We start from the raw sequence: 17,193 nt of genomic DNA on the forward strand, positions 1-17,193 counted from the left end.
CTGGGTCTCCAGGCTGGCTGCCAAGAGCCTGTGGAGAAATATTGATAAAAAGCCTGCTCAGGCTGGAGTCTACCAGGTGAGGAAGGATGCCTAAGCTGGGGTCAGATTACTCAGGAGACGGTGTTGAAGCTTTAGGATTTATTGATCCATGAAAAACCCTGGGAGTATTCTAGGAAGTGAGTTCGCTTTTGAAAAAGCTTTTTTCTTCTGGGAGGAAAAATATGGAGAAGGGACTGGAAGAAAGTAAATCCAGAAAGAGGAAAACCAGTCAAAAGACAAGTTCCCTGGCCTGGGGTCTGTGGCGATGGCCAAGATGGAGACTCCCATGCACACCCCCCGAGATGGAGAAAGCCAATGGGTTGATTTGGGGAATGAAAGAAAACTGTTCGAGATGATTGCAACCCAAGGGACCTCAACACTTAGCTCTCAGCAAAGAAGGGAAGTGTTCCTTCTGGGAAAGGGAGGGGATGTGGGAAAGCACAGACTACCACAGCCAAGAAGTGCCGCCGAGGAGGAAGCCATGAAGAGCAAGGAAGAGGAGCCTAGCCTGTATCCTCTGGACATCCCCACTGACATTACCAAGAGACGCTGTGTGGGGTACTCAGAGCAAAGCCACACTGCAGTGGATGGCAAAGTGATAGCAGGCGGGAAGTGTAGAAGAGACCAGCGGGGGGGGGGGGGGGGGGGGGGGGCGGGGGGACGGGACACTTCCAGCAAGACTTCTTTTTTGTTTGCTTTATTCTTAGACATGGGATCTGGACTTCAACTAGGTAGCCAAGAAGGGCCTTGAACTTTTGATCCTCCTGCTTCTACTTCCCAAGTACTGGGATTATGGATGTGTATACTTACACCCAATTTTCTATGTGCTAGGAATAGAATCCGGGGCTTTCTTGCATGCTGGGCTGGCACACTACAACTTGAGCTACATCCCAGCCCTGGCATGTCAGACTTTCTAACGTCACAGTATACTATGCAACTGGGTCAATTGGAAATGTACAGAGGGCAGGGGATTGTGCATGTACACATACGTGCATGCATGTATCATCATCGACCACACAGAATTTTTAAAAACATGGATATACTTCTAAAGGAAGGAATAATAATAGTAAAACATTTGGATACTTGTAAACTGAAGTACTCGTGGTCAAGTAATTGACTTATACATGGAACAAGGTGAAAAGCAGACACAGAAACTGCCATTCTTAACCTCAGGTAAAGCTAAGACACCCAAGATGATGGAATACAGGATCCAAACAAGGAAAAAAAATGCTTGCTCAGAACTCAGTTAAAATCTATCTCCTTGTTTATTAAAATGTATTTTTCTAAATGAGCTATGAAGTCATTTTGCCTTAAACATGCCAGATTGCAGTAGAGACAGTCTCCGCCCCCCCCCCCAGCTTCACTTCAAGTACGAAGCCACACTGCCATCTACTGGCTGATGTGACATCTTTTTTGAGATATTCCATGTAGCCCAAGCTGGCCCCAAAACTCACTATTGTAGCTCACTAAGTCTGTGAACAAGAGGAAGAATGAATATAAAAAGAAAGTGAGAGAAATCCTTTAAAACTGACAATGTCTAGCATTAAATAAATTCATCTCAATGTGTCTTGATGAACACCATCTATTTATTTATTGAAACTGGAGCAAATGTAACCCAGGGTGGCCTCAAATGCCACGTAGCCAAAGTGTTACCCTGAACCTCCCACCTCTACCTCCTGAGTACTGGGGTCACAGACACATACTGCCCAGCTATTGGCTAAGCGTCTTTGACTCCTACAACTAGATATATTCATCTGGGGGCCACTGTGACTCCTTGGCTCAAAACATTTCTCCGCTGGTATCTACGGCAAACTGTCTCAAGTAATTCTACTGCACTGGCAGGCATAGGAAAGTTACACATATTACTAACAGTGGCAATGCTTTGTAGCAACAATGATACTGATTTGAATTTATCATATTATTACTATGTGTCCTTAGAGTAAACTTGCCCTACAGGAATTGTTTTTGGTTTGTCGAGATAGGGTTTCTCTCTGTTGTTTTGAAGCCTGTCCTGGAACTCGCTTTGTAGATCGGGCCAGCTTTAATCTCACAGAGATCCACCTGTCTCTGCCTCCCGAGTGCTGGGATTAAAGGCATGCGCCGCCACCACCCGGCGTCCTACATGCATTTTTTAAAGTATTTATTCTAACACCATATGTTGGGCTAACTCTGGCTCAGCCTCACATCTCATGTTTACCTTGTTTCTCAACTGCATCAAGAAGCTGGGTCAAGTGATCGCCCTACACAGCCCAGGTTTGTGTGAGTGCATACCACAGGTGTTTGCACAAGATGAAATCTCCCAAGGACTCACTTCTCAGGACACTTCCAGTCATTAGGCAATGCCTGCCTCTTCCGTTTCTTGTCTTCTAAGCTCATGAGAGGACTCAATCTCTCTGCTCCCTGTGCTGTTAGGTGTGACCTCTAGAGGGAGGCTTTAAGGCAGCAGTTCTCAACCTGTGGGTCATGATCATGTGGAGGTTGAACAACTCTCTCACAGGGGTCACCTAAAACCATCAAGAAGCACTACATCTACATTATGATTCATAGCAGTAGTAAAATTACAGTTATGTGGTGGTTGGGGGTCACCACAACATGAAGAACTATATTAAAGGGTCACAGCGTTAGGAAGGTTGAGAATCTCTAGTCTACAGTGTCTATGACGCTTACATGACTTACTCTCTGACCATTACAAAAACATCTGGCAATCCTTCCAAGTCCCATGCTAGCCAAGGACTTCCAAAGAAACCAGGACAACTAGAACAAGCGGTCTTAGGAAGCCCATGAAGCGGGTACAAATAAACATCAGAAAGATGTACCCCTGACATGAAATAGAATAGATGATGACTTGGCGCTCTTGGTGACCGTGATTCTAAGTATTTTCTGTCACCAGTTAGGGACACTGTGAAGGGTCTGGAATTTTACAGGGGCAATCCTTAGAATTACGGAGTGTGGGGTCTGTTCCATGGGAAAGGCGCCAACCTACTGTATGGCCTCACTAGACAGTTCAGCATTGTTAGCTCATCCCAACTTTATTTTTCTCTCGGCTTCAGAACTTCCAAAATGACTCTCAGGAATGATTAAAATATATATTATGAGCCAAGTGGTGGTGGCGATTGTCTATAATCCCAGCACTTAGGAGGCAGAGGTAGGTGGATCTCTGTGAGTTCCAGGCCAGCCTGGTCTACAGAGTGAGTTCCAGGACAGCCAGAGCTACAGAGAGAAACCCTGTTTCAAACCCTCCCAAAAAATACATGTATGTGTGTGTGTAGTGTATATTTATACATAACTATATAAATATATATGTGTATATATAGTTATATAAAATACATGTGTGTATTTACATACCTGAATTAAGGATTGGGGCTGCGACTCAGTTGATAGAATGCTTGCCTAGCACACAAAGCCCTGGGTTAGGTCTCCAGCACTGTATTCCCCAGGTGTGGTGGTACACAGCTATAATCCCAGCAGCCAGTATGTAGGAAAATTCAAAGTCATCTTCAGCCACACAGCAAGTTCCAGTCATTCTTGGGAATATAAGGAATATGAGGCCCAGTCTATTTATAGATAGATAGATAGATAGATTGATTGATAGATAGATAGATAGATAAAGACAGAGATACAGAAAATAGAGAAAGAGAATGTCTAGAATTAGAGATCATGCTAGACAAGTTCTCTACCACTGAGATACATCTGCAGAACCTAAACTGTGGGGGGGGAGGGGTTGCATGTGCATATGTGTATATGTGCATGTGTGCTTAGAAGCCAGAGGTCAAACAGAGGGTGAACTCCCCTGTTGTGATTTCAATATGAAATGTCTCCCATAGGTTCAGGTCCCTAGGTCATAGTGAAGTTGAGAGAGATTGGACATTAGGAGGTGGAGCCTTGCTGGAGGAAGTAGGTCACTGGGGGGAGGGCTTTGAGGTGTTACAACTTGGCCTCTCTTCCTGTGTACGGATGTAATGTGATCAGCCAGCTTCCTCCTCCTCCACATGGGTCCGCCTCCTGTTGCCCTGTCTCCCCTGCCATGTTGGCCTCTATCCCTCTGCAACTGTGGGCCAAAATAAACCCCTTCCCTCCACAGTGCTTTTGGTCAAGGTACCACAGCCACAGAACGGAAGCTAAGGCGTCCTTTATCTTTTGACACAGGGTCTTTCAGGGAACCTGAAACTCTGATTGACAGAGAAGCCAGACAGTAAGCTGTGGCAACCTCCCTGTCTCTGCCCAGCCCACTGGCATTACAGATACCAGCCCTGGAGCTCTTATGTGGCTGCTAGGGATCCAAACTCAGGTCGCCATGCACACACAAACACACTAAGCAATCTTTCCAGTCCCTGCATTATTTCTTATAAATCTGACAGATTGTTTGTGTTATCATTGAATTTAAAATATCTCATTTCCTCTCTGCCCCATGCTTGTTTAGAATCAGCTTATTTAATTTCTAAATATCTGGGGAGGGTTTTTTTTTCTTGCATGTTTTAATTTAGCTTAATTCCACTGTAGCGAGAGAATATAATCTGTAAGATATCTGGTTTTTGAAACCTGTTAAAATGTGCTTTCTTACACACAGTGTATCATGGGATACATTCCACATACACTTTAAAATAAGGAACATTCCACAGCTGTGTATAGGATTTTACAGTTAAAACAGTTGTAAGTGTTCTGAACTTTTACATCCTGACCAGCCTTTGGTGGAGACGGTGAAGGGTGTCTCTAACTTTCAGGTGATGGACATGCCTATTTATTCCTTTCATTTGATGCTTGGGTGTTTACTCTTGCTATTGTGCCTCATGAGCTCTCAATGTCCACAAAGTGCATATATTATTGTGGCAATGTTTTGATTCTGCCTAAAAAAATTTCCTGAATTTAGGTCAAATATTGTTTCTTTGTATGCTTAGTGGGATAATATACTGTACTGATTATTTTGATCATTTTTTTCCATCAAGATATCTTCCTTTTTCCGTCTACACTTGATCTTATCCTAAAAGCCTAGACATGGCCATCTTTACTACCTCTAATACTTCTCTTCATTTAAAAGTCTACAACTGCTCTTCCTTTACAGTTTATGTCTCTGGCAAGTCTTTTTGACATTGGGATTTATCCTGTCGTTAAAACTGTAGAGACCACGAGTTGGTCTTATCATTTCTTAGTCTGACATACTGTGCTTTTTAATTAAAGAGTTTATCCAATTAATATTAAATATAATCATTGATAGGACTATGTTCAGATCTCTCTTTTTTTGTTGTTGTTTTTTGTTTTTTCAAGACAGGGTTTCTCTGTGTAGTTTTGGTGCCTTTCCTGGATCTCTCTCTGTAGACCAGGCTAACCTCGAACTCACAGAGATCCACCTGCCTCTGCCTCCCCAGTGCTGGGATTAAAGGCGTGCGCCACCGCCCGGCTCAGATCTCTTTCAATGTGTCTTGTTTATCTAATTTTCATTCCTCTGTTCAAGTCTTCTTCACTTTTGTGTTGTTCTGCTTTCCATCTACACTGTATCGAGGACTACAGCCCCCAGGCATGCAGCTTGCTTTCTAATAATGAGATGTCGTCTTGAGATTTTATTTCTGCTATTAGCCTCAGAACTGTCTCTCTTTATGATTTTCAGTGGTGGCTCTCAAAATTGACATATCCACTTCACTTTTGTGCCTGTAATGACAACGGAGGCTTTCCTTTCAAATTCCCAAGCCAGGTAGTGGGGACTGGAGAGATGGCCCAGGGGTGAAGAGTGGTTACCACTCCTCCAGAAGATCTGGAACCCACATTGGGCAGCTTTCAACCACCTGAAACTCCAGCCCCAAATCTGATGCCTTCTTCTGGCCTCCACAGGCACTGCATGAACATACACACACACACACACACACACACACACACACACACACACACACACACGCACGCACGCACACACAGCATAAACACCTGGGCGGTGGCGGTGGCACACACCTTTAATCCCAGTACTCAGGAGGCAGAGGCAGGCAGATCTCTGGGAGTTCAGGAAAGGCGCAAAGCTATACAGAGAAACCCTGTCGCAAAAACAAAAACAAAAACAAACAAAAAACATAACCCAACACTAAATTTGCAAGTGTTTTTCCAACCATGATCTCCAGTCCCTAGTTCCTTCAGCCCCAGCTTGGCTTTGGGCCCCATAAGTATGCAGCAAGCAGGTGCCGCTGGGTCAGAACACATCAGTTCACATCCCCGACCCTTGGGTCACAGGTATGCTCTTTTAGAATAATCTCTACTTTTCATCTGTCCTGTGACTTCCAGGTATCTTTAAATAGCTGCAGGTTCTTACTTTGAATTTTTTTTAAATTCTCTTTTTTACCACTGTTATCTGTCATAAGGTTTGCATGTGACCTCATGACTTCTCTTGTCACACTAGAAGTATCTGGCAGTGGTACAGGTTTGAACTCTCCAAGTATGTAAAGGTCCTTTGGGCCTTTCTCAAACCCCACAACTGTTTAAGCTGAGTGCTTTCAACTGAACTTAAACCAAAAACATATAGACTCAGTTCACCATAAGGTAGTTCAAAGACAAGATAATTACTAAAGTGAATATGGGAAATGCTGATCCTTGCATGGAGGTGTCTTGTAATAGAAAGAGAAGTGATGGGAGAGGGTGGGCCAGAGAGTGGGAAGGTGTGTGTTTATGAGTACTGTATATGGTAGCCCTGTGTGAGTGTGCAAGCCACAGCTTTATGGACACTAGCCAAAATAATAAGCAAGCATATTAACAAATATTACTGAAAATATATGTGTGTATGTGTCTTTAAGTATAAAAGTATATATGTGTATATATGTGTGTGTAAATAGACACACACATATCCTTCTGTATCCTTAAGTATGAAGATTAAAGGTACATGTGGAGACCCACAGAGGTTTGCTAGTAAGACCTTACTCAAGGTCAGAGAACCTGAGCTTGCTTTACCCAACAGGACTGCATAATGAGATGTTTGGCCACAGGTGTGTTTACCAGGTGTTTGGAAGGGGCTACACTTGGCTGTGTGGTGTGCTTTGATCTTGCAAGGAGGAGGTCTTGCCTCTCCCCTTGGCATATTATAAAAAGTCCTTTTGAATAAAGCTCTGGGCAGCTGGGTACTGACCCAGGGCCCTCCCAAAGCTGTCCTGTGTCTCTTTCTATCTTTCTACCTAATATTTCCTCATTCCTCTCTCCTCCACCCAAGAACCATTTGAAAAGTGGGAGCAGGTCACAGCTGGACTCCCACAGACTCCCACAGGTATATTTTCTAGAGAGTAAAAGAACAAAAGCCAGAAATCTAACTTCTAAAATTTCTAAATACTTCTTTTTCCTTCTACCAAGATACGACTCCTGACAAAAAGTCTTTCCAATCAATAAATGGCACCATGCCCAGAGATACAGAATATGAGGACTTAATCATTGGCCCCTCTGATGATTTCCTTATTTATACCTGTGAAAAAAATCATTTCTTAAACCTATTCTACACCTTTTTTTATGAGCACCAACTCCAGGCAGATTCCACTCACCATCGCCCTACTTCATCCTTCCCTTCCACCTCCTCACTTTGGAATCTCACCTCCTTGCTTGGTACTGGCAGGCACTACATGCAGCCTTGTAGACTGAAGATACACAGCAGCCATTTTCCTCAGGACGCCCTGTCTCCAGCTGTAGCTGAGAGAAAAGGGTTCCCAGAACCACATCCACAAGAATAGGTGTCCTGCCACCCACTGCAAGCTCCTCGGCCTCCTCCTCTTCCACCCAACCCAATTAGGCCACAAAAGCATCATCACTTCTTCCGGGTTCAATTTTTGAAATGATTCCAACATGAGTGTACACTTTTATCTCAAACAATGTCAGATTAGGACTTGGACCAGGTCACCTGACCTCAGTCTCAGCTCTCTACCGCCTCAATATCAGGCTCTCAAGAGTAGATGCTGAAATCAATCAAATCAGTAAAAAAAAAAAAAAAAAAAAAAAAAAAAAGTGTATAAAATTAGCTGAAATGTACATTGCACATTTCAAAATCTATGACGATTACTGGCCTTTCTGAATTATTCTGAGAAACACACACACAAAAAAAAAACTAAACAGTCAAAATAATGCTGTATTCAGCCAGTTTGGGTGGTGGGAGTCCCCGAGATAAGAGGAAAATACAAAAAAGCTTCCGTGTGTCTCCTAATACATTTCTATTTAAATCACCATCACTTCCTGCCTTCCCTAATCCTTCCTCAAGACTAATCTATTAGCACATGATGCATGGACAGCTCCTATGGGCAAGCTGCAGTGAGGACAAACCCTGTCCCTGGAATCCGTTCACCAATGTTTTATGAACCACAACACAATGAGAAGAGCCCACGGAACAGAAGCCCGTTTTGTTTACTATGTTGCCCTGAGTCCCTAGAACTGAATCTAGCTATAATTGTATCAGGTGGAGGAACACATTTAGAGTTCAGTGACAAACATGGCCTTTAGGGTCGACTGTGAAACCACTCTGGGGCTCTGCCATGTTTTATTCATTAGGTCACTTGGTATTTACCCAACACCTGTGACGGACCCCGTGACCTACACAAACAGGCTTTGCGTAAGTCCTTCTAAAGTCCTTTAGAACATTTGACTTGGGAAACTCAAGAGTCCGTGGTGACCCCCAGGCTCTCTGGTCCCCTCCCTCTCTAAGAACCACCCCATCAAAGAAAAAGTCATTTGTTTGTTAGGCAAATGGCACATGCTCCCTGTACCTGTAGCCATGCATATTTTTGGTCAGTGGGAAGATTAAAATTCCAGCTGAAGAAGCCAGCGCGGGCAGTCTGGGGGAAGCTGTTCTAGTTCTCACAGGACAGCCAAAAGGAGAGGTTGGTTCTACCCAGATGGCTCATGGTTCAAGCTTTGGCGAAAAGAACCAGTCCTTCCGCCCTGGCCCTTTCCCTAACCCAAGCCCCACTTCCATTGGAAAGTAACACAGGACTAATTATGGCACGTCAACTCTGCCCCAGAATGTTCTCTTCCTGCACCGTGAACGGGAAAAAAAAGGTAGGAACAGTAATCCATGCCTCCAGAGTCTCAATTGTCCAGTCAGGGGCCCATCCCAGTTCCCTTATCCACAGAACAAACATGCTCAAATCCTCAAGTGAAACCTCAATGTAAAAAACCACTTTGAAGATGTAATAATGTCATTTTAGAGAACGATCTGAACCCCTGGCATTTTCAGCGGTTGACCTGGCGGACCATTTCTCAGGTTAATACTCAGGGAACTTTTGCTCAAGCTTCTAAAACTCCAGGAGCCTTTGCGAACCGCATCTTCCCATCCTCGAAACCCTAAGAAAGAGTTAGCTAGGACCAAGAGGAACCCTTCGTGTTGGTGAAGGAAAATGAAATGAGAAGAGCAAAGGCTCTCACAGATCAGGTGCCTTCTCAGGGCGCAGCTTCCTGCCCTCCACTCTGCCCGTCTCACAAGACAAAGTGAACAGCACTGGGGACCAAAGGCAGGCTGAGGCTTACCCGCCCAGGCATCTTCCGGCAGCCACATCAGAAAAAAGAGGAGGCAATGGACCCTTGAGCCAGCACAAACCCTGTCACTAACCAGCCTAAAATCCCACTGGCCTGTCTAAGAGTTTGCAACCCAGATGTCCCTGACTAGTAGTAAGAGAGAATTCACAGAGCCACATTGTTTACATCATTACCATCCATTTGCAGTGATGTCTAAGTGCTCCTTGCTTACAGTGGGATTTACAATTGTGGAAAAAAAAAAAAAAAAAAAAAAAAAAAAGGACGATTATCGCAATCTGTACGAGAAGGAGCCAGAGGCTGAGCAGCGGTGACCTTGACTTAATGCAAAGGTACAAAACATACACCAGATAAGGGTATCAATGTGTGGACAAAGATACCAGGAGAGGGGGAATAAATCACAGAAAGGAACATTCCATTAAATGAGTTGAGATGCGGTCACCTTGATACTCACCAGATGGTCCCAGTGCACGTTTTTCCTGCAAAGTTAGCCATTTAAAGTCTCAAGAGCACAGAGAGAAACCAAAATAAATTGGCTGGAAAGGAACTGCTGCAGGCCAAAATGTTAACAGAATGTTCGCAGGTTGCGACAGAACTAACGTCTTAAAAAGATCATTCTCCGAGGTGCGCTCAAAAGCAGATAACTTCAAATTCTAACGACGACCTCCACTGCATAAGTTACCCATAAGCCAGATTTTAAAAGTCTGTATACTTGCCTCATGTCGGATGAATAGTTGACATAATTAGAAATAATTATATTCATAAAATCAAAATATTTGCAAGCCCGTAGACTTCCAGTGTTGATCGAGAAGAATGTAAAAGGAGTAAACTATGAGGAATTTCAGTTGCCTTTATTCTCAATGTGAAATCCCCTTTAAAAGATTAAGTCTAGTTGAGCCTGAGGACGCAGACCTGACATCCCAATACTGCAGAGGATTGGATAGGAAGGTCCCATCTTCAAAGCCTGCTGGGGCTACAGGGTGAGTTCAAGGAGAGTCTGGGCAAACTTAGGGAGACCGTCCCAAACAGGAAATAGAGCTGGGGGTGTAGCTGGGTCGAGTTTGCCCAGCACACATGCAAGGGCCTGGGTTAGATCTGCCAGAACAGCAGGCACAGACAAGAAGAATAAGCCCCCAGACAACCATGCAATCAGTGATGAGTCTTTATGAGACCATATCAGAAGGTAGTATCAAGGGAAAATGCTTGGGCAGAATGGGACTCTGGCCCATGGTGGCTCTTTTCCTCTCTTAAGCCCCACCACGTGCTCAGACTATGTGTTCAAAGAATGTAGCAGCCCAGATCCCATTTCCTGTCAATAAGATGAGAGTAATGCCACTCCCTTAAGGACTGCCAGAGAGTGCAAACACCACAAGTTAATATTTAGTATATGAAACAAAAACAGCTAAGGTTGTCTTTCATTTTTCTGAAATAGTGAAAACAGCATAGTATGATAAAATAGCCAAGCCAGTTCCTACTTAAGAACCATTTTCTGGGCTGAGGAGCTGGTGGTGCAGCAGATAAAACACTTGGCATACACACATGAGGACTGAAGCATGGATCCCTGAAGCCCATGTAAATTAAAGGCAGGCAAAAATGGCAGCCACCTATAACACCAGCACTCAGAAGGAGAGACGCGGGTTCTTCTGGGCAAGTTGGCTAGTTAGAATAGCTGGAATTGGCCAGCTCTGGATTGAGAATGAGAGAAAGCCTATCAAAATAGATAAAATGAAGAGACTGAAGACGATAGCAGGCATTAACTTGTGATCGCCACACATGTATGCCCACGTATGCACTGATACATATACCCACACGTGTGAACACGCATCCACACACAAAATCAGTAACTAAGAGATTTTTAAAAAATGAAGCATTTTCGGAGACTGCTAAACACATTCCCTACAGTGCCTCAGGATCACTACACTGATTCACAAATGGCTGCTGTTTCTTCATGCCCTCCACATCAGACACAGTATCCGGTATCCAGAATGGAGCTCATGGAATACAGGAAGATGGATAAATCCTCTAGGGCACGGGTCCCATTCTTGAAGCCGCTGTGAAGTCCCATGGGAAGGGGGGTACAGGTGCTCATGACTTATGGGGCTACACCTTGATGAATACATGGGAAGATGAAAAGGTACCTAGCATCCTTCACCTACCAAGCATCCTGCCCGAGCAGCATGGGATGCTGCAGGGTATCACACATTTCCCCTGTTGATCAGAGGCTGGCTAGGCCCTGAGGCTTGCCTGGGAAAAGATCAAATTCCTTAATCCCAAGAGTATTTTCTACTGGATGTGTGTTGTACTGGCACCAGAAAAAAGTGACAAGCTCCCAAGTCAAATTCTTCAGAGAAGTCAGGGACAACTGACTTCTGACAACTGAGCTTCACTCACATTTCAGCATGGGCTATGCATTCAGAATCTGACTTAATGTAATTGGGTTGGCATTTTGGAAGTAGGGGGAAATTTTTTAAATTCTATTATATTAAGAGGCTGGGTGTGGTAGTGCATGCCTCTAATCTCAGCACTCTGGAGGCAGAGGCAGGTGAATCTCTGTGAGTTCAAGGCCAGCCTGGTCTACAGAGTGAGTTCCAGGACAGCCAGAGCTACACAGAGAAACTCTGTAAACAAACAAAGAGCATCAGGGTATTTTGGAGAAAGCATCCAGTCTCTACTAATTCTAGTATCCCTAAGCAGTCTAGTAGCACAAGACAGAAGGCCATTTAAATGATGTGAGGCCTTGGGCTTGGTGCTCTTTCCAGTACCAAAGTCTGAACCTTGTATCAGTTCCCAATTACACACATTACAGTAGCTATTATAAAAACAAAGAGAGACAAAACAAAATCCAGAAAAGAACAGGTATTGGTGCAGGTGTAGAGAAATTAGGATCCCTGCGCATGGTGGGTGAGGATATGAAATAGTGCAGCTGATGCAAAAACCAGGATGGAGTCAGTGAAGGTGCCGCGTCACGCGCCTTTAAAACCCCAGCACTCAGAAGGCAGAAGCAGGTGGATCGCTGAGAGTTTGGGTTTAAAGCCAGCTTGGTTTGTAGAGTGAGTTCCAAGCCAGTCAGGGCAGCATAGTGAGATCTCAACTCAAAATAAATTAAGTAAATACATACATACATATAAATAAATAATAAGTAGAGGGGGGAGGGGAGGGGAAGGGGAGAGGAAAAGTATGGAGGTTCATCAGAAAATTAAACAGACATTTAGCACACGAGTCAGCAAACCACCTCTGGATACAAGCCCCAACCCACTGAAACCAGGGTCTCAATGATAAATCTATCAACTCGGAATCATAGAATTCACAATAGCCGAAAACGAGAAGCAGCCCAAGATCCCACTGGTGACTGATGGATGAACAAGTACATGTAACTCTAGCTCCAGGGGGTCAGACTCCCTCTTCTGGACTCTGCTGGTCCATGCATGCACACGCACATGCGCGCGCGCGCGCGCGCGCGCGCGCACACACACACACACACACACACTCACACACACAAATTAAAAACAAAACAACAGAAACCCCAACACAATGACTTTGAAACTTGCATAAAAACCAGAACTGACAGTCCCTAAGGTGGTGTAGCGTGGACGAGCCTCTGGAGATGCCCATGATGGATGTTCTAATACATTCCACCCTCATCTGTGTAATTTACAGGCCATCTTCAGTTGTCTTCACCATCTCTAATTCCACGCTCATCACCATCCCCTCCCTCTTCCCTCCTCTTCTAGTGTGTCCATGGGTGGACAAGAGACATTTCCAGGGACCCTGGCAGTGGACTCAGCACCTGTAGGTGAGTCCGCACATGCAGCACCATCAGCCCTCAGCCCAGTTCTATCCTTAGGAATCAGGTTCGGTCTCCCCTGTACTCATGGTTCTGGCTAGAGCAACACTTCGCAATCCTTCGCTTGTAACAGAATCACCAAAGGGTTTCTAAAACAGACACTTCAGTACTGGGAGACAGCTCAGTTAGGACAGTGCTTTTCCTGTAAGCTGGAGGACCCAGGTTCTGATCCTGAGAACCCACATTAAAAAGCTGAGCATGGTAGCACACACCTATAATTGTAATGATGGTGAGATGGGGGCGACCCTAGAAGCTTGTCTGGCAAAAGTGGCAAAGTTCCAGACCAAGAGAGACTCAGTCTCAAAAGGTAGAAGGCTGACTTCCACACATGCACCATGCATGTGTACCCACACTCAGAAGTGATCTCTCTCTCTCTCTCTCTCTCTCTCTCTCTCTCTCTCTCTCTCTCTCTCTCTCTCTCTCTCTCTCTGCTTTTGTCTGTCTGTCTGTCTCTGTGTGTCTTCCTTGTCTCTGTCTCTGTCTTTATCTCTTAGTGTGCCTGTCTCTCTTTCTCTCTCTCTGCCTCTGTCTCTTTGTCTCTATCTCTCTGTGTGTCTGTTTCTCTCTGTAACTGTATGACTCTGTCTGTCTGTCTGTCTGTGTCTGTCTCTCTTTCTCCTGGGACCCACACTTTGGAGGAGGCACATCTAGGTCAAAGTGAAATACCAGTTGCATTTCTAGAACATCCTGAGTGTTCCGGTAGTGGTGGTGGCGCTGCTGGCCTGGAGACTACAGTTTAAAGTCAGCTCAATGAAGGAACTGGCATCGTCCTTCTCTGACCTATTCAAAATGAGCCCATTTCACTTCCTGGAAAGGAGGGGAGGGAGGAGCCTTGAAGATAAGCTGTTTGTCTTCTTTCACAGCAGGATGGACCATCTAGAGAAACTAGAAATAACTCATCCGATTAAGGGTCTGACTTCAGTCTGCTCTGCCCTCTCTCCCAATTACTCATCAGAAAATTAGGATTCTGAGGAGAGAAGGTGCCCGTGAGATGTTAAGAACTACTTGGGACAGAACTATTCATAGGACAAGGACCACGGTTGTGCCACACTGATTATAGCACTTAAAGGACACAGCAAACCACAGAGGCCACCAACTCACAGATATAAATAGGAACCAGCTCTACCACGGGATGATGGGCTGGACCATTTGTACATCCTTGACACCAGGGGGTGGGTGCTTCTCATCCCCGGGTGCCAGGCATTTCTTAATTACGGGGATATTACTCACTCTTGCTGAACAGAAGAAATGTCAAAAGAACATTGAGCACTTGCTCTTTCACGGGAAATCTAAAAGTCTTTAAAATAAGTCTTAGGCTGAGCTGGTAGCATGCTTTCTAAGCATGTATCAAAGTGTGATGTATTCGTCATCTTCTCCAGAGGAATAGAACTGACAGACAGATGAATATGTGTTTTACAAGAGGATGCATTAGATTGGCTTATATGATGAAGTCAGATTAGTACGGAAATTTCTGTCTCACACTGGAGAGATCAAGAACCCAGTAGTTGCTCCATCCATGAGGCAGGATGCCTTTAACAGTCCCAATCTGGCCCCCAAAGCCCATAGGACCCCTGGAGAGTCCCTGTTCTTCCATCTAGAGTGGAAGCCAGTTCTAATGTCACTGAAGGAAACACCAGCAGGATGGACAAACCAGCCAGCAAAAAAGGATAAATGAGCATAAAGCAAAACACCTTCCTTCTTCCGTGTCCTTTTATCTGGGATGTTACCAGAAGGTGTTGTCTCCACTGGGAGTGGGTTTTCTTACATCAGGAGTTCTCAACCTTCCTAATGCTGCGATAAATTTTGCTACTGTTATGAACTGTAATGTAAATGTTTGTGTTTTCCAATACTCTTAGGCCACCCCTGAGAAAGGGTCATTTGACCCACAAGGGGCGGGGAGAGACCCACAGGTTGAGAACCACCGTATCAATCAAGGCACTCAAGACAATGCCCCACAGGTCAACCTGATGTAGATACCTCACTGAGGCCCTCTATCCAGGTGATGCTAGAGTATGTCAAGTTGATAATTAAGCTATGGAAAACACCTGGGTTCATCCCCCAGCCCAGTATAAACTAGGTGTGGTGACTGACTCTCGCTATTCCCCACTTGGGAGCAGTATCAGTTCAAGATTATCCCTAGCCATATGGTGAGTTCGAGGCCAGCAAGGAAGCTGTCTCATAAATAAGTCTCCAACAGGTGCATGTCAGCCATGCTCAGCCCTTTCCAAGATGGTTGTAAAACTCTTCGAATGTGAGAGTTGATACTGCATTGGCTTTGGGTGTCGGCCCACTTTCTCCGGGATCTTCACGGTTTTGTGAAAGAGGCTAGCTGGCCAAAGCCCTGCTATCTCCACACACATGCCAAACAGGTTTCTCTCCTTTCGGGCACTTACTGAGCCGCTTGTGAGGGCAGGGCAGGGCATTCCTCTGGAAAACTTCCTCACCACCCTTGTTGGCACAGAAAGTCTGTGTTCAACTAGGTGACAGATTGTCCTTTTGTTCCGCGAGCTGGTCTTCAAACACATCTCAGCAGGCAGCCACATGATCCCCTCTTATGAGACCCTTTCTGCCCTTCTGGTGAGTTAGTGGATCTTCTGGCTGTCCCATCATGATGCATGCTCACTGTCTCAAGACTTTACCCTACATCCACAGTGACACCTCCACCCTTTCCAAACTTTCTCCCATCTCCACCTCTCTTACTGGCACATTCTGGTCAGGGTCGCTACTGACCTACTACTACCAAACCTAAGAGATGTAGTTTGTTGTCTTTGCCTCTCAGAAACCTTGGACCACTTCAAGACACACTGTCTTGAAGCCCCTTCTTGTCTTGGTTTCCATGGCAACACACACCTGCTTTTCCTTGGCCACTCACCACGTCACTCTGTTGGCATCTCCTTTCCTACCCAACCTTTTAATGTTACTGTCCCCTGGCCACTCCTTTCAAGGGTATCGTGGCCCTTCCTGTTACACTCTCACGCATGAACCATTTGTCTCTGTTGCCACCACTTTTATTTTTATTTACTTTTTTAGGTAAATTTGTCCATGTGTGCATCACTGGGTGTCTTAGTCACTGTTCCGTTGCTGTGAAAAGACACCGTGATCCAGGCAACTCTTATAAATGGAAGCATTTAATTGGGGGTTGGCTTACAAGCTTCAGAGGTTTAGCCCGTTAGCATCATGGTGGAGGACATGGCAGCACACAAGCAGACGTGGTGCTGGAGAAGGAGCTGAGAGTTCTACATCCTGATCCAAAGGCAGGAAGTTGGGAGGGGGAACTGGGCCTGGTCTGGCATGGGCTTTTAAATCTTGAAGCCCACACCTCTTCTCCCTACCCCCCCCCACACACACACTTCCTCCAACAAGGCCACCCCTAGATGAGCCTATGGTTGTTTTTTTTGTTTTTTTGTTTTTTTTATTCAAGCCACCAATCTGGGCTATGAGATACGAGGCCAGGAAATGTCTGAGTGTCTTTCACTTACCCCTGAACCTCAGCATCTGAGCTGACTAGTATACTGCAGAGAGGCAGGCGTGTGAGGTGTGTCATAAAACACATTGCAGTGGTCTTCTTGTTCTCTATTAGATTGCTCACTAGGATGGGATGGGTAGTCCAGCTGGTATATTATGAGGATGCTCATGTTTCCTATCAAAAGTGCATTCAGTGAGAAACTATGGCTACCTCCCAGCATCAATGTCCTTTTCACAGGGTCGCATGTCAGATATCCTGCATCCCAGATAATCACATTATGATTCGTAACAGTAGCAAAACTAGTTATGAAGTAGCAATGAAAATAAATTTATGGTTGGGGGTCACCACACATGAGGAACTGTATTGAAGG

Source organism: Peromyscus leucopus, chromosome 16_21, assembly GCF_004664715.2.
Source record: "Peromyscus leucopus breed LL Stock chromosome 16_21, UCI_PerLeu_2.1, whole genome shotgun sequence".
Lineage (NCBI taxonomy): Eukaryota > Metazoa > Chordata > Mammalia > Rodentia > Cricetidae > Peromyscus > Peromyscus leucopus.